Source organism: Nematolebias whitei, chromosome 21 (assembly GCF_014905685.2).
Source record: "Nematolebias whitei isolate Nwh7 chromosome 21, NemWhi1, whole genome shotgun sequence".
Taxonomy (NCBI): domain Eukaryota; kingdom Metazoa; phylum Chordata; class Actinopteri; order Cyprinodontiformes; family Rivulidae; genus Nematolebias; species Nematolebias whitei.
Window position 1 is genome coordinate 1,015,774 of NC_056518.1, and position 634 is coordinate 1,016,407.

Here is a 634-nt window from a genome sequence, read left to right on the forward strand (position 1 = left end):
CTTCCTCTGGCTTTAACGCAGCAGCGTCGCTGGCTCCGCCCACATTCAGCTTCCCTTCCTCTGGCTTTAACCGCAGCAGCGTCGCTGGCTCCGCCCAAATTCAGCTTCCCTTCCTCTGGCTTTAACCGCAGCAGCGTCGCTGGCTCCGCCCAAATTCAGCTTCCCTTCCTCTGGCTTTAACGCAGCAGCGTCTTCGTGTAAACTCGGATGTCCCCATCTCTACGTTCCTGCAGACCGGTCGCTCTCAGCATTCAGAAGCACGTGCGTCGACTCCGTCATTCTGCAGTCAACATGGCGGAAGAGGCAAAGAAGCTGGCAGCCTACGCCGCTGTGGAGAACCACGTCCAGGTACAGTGAGCGTTCAGGTGACGTCTGTCCGCTACCATCATGTAAACACATTTTAACCCGCTCTTTTTGTGGTTTGCACGTAACAAGGGTTTAAACAGTTCTGTGCTCGCGCAGCTTGTCCGTGCCATGTTGAGACAGAGTTAGTTTATTCATGCACGGATCGACACCGTTTTTAACTTATTGCACAAGTTTAAAGCGCACGAGCCTTTCACAGATGCCGCCATGTTTGTTTAGCGCAAAGCATTGTGGTCCTGTTCGGGCGCGTGACGAACGAGTCGTAGAGATG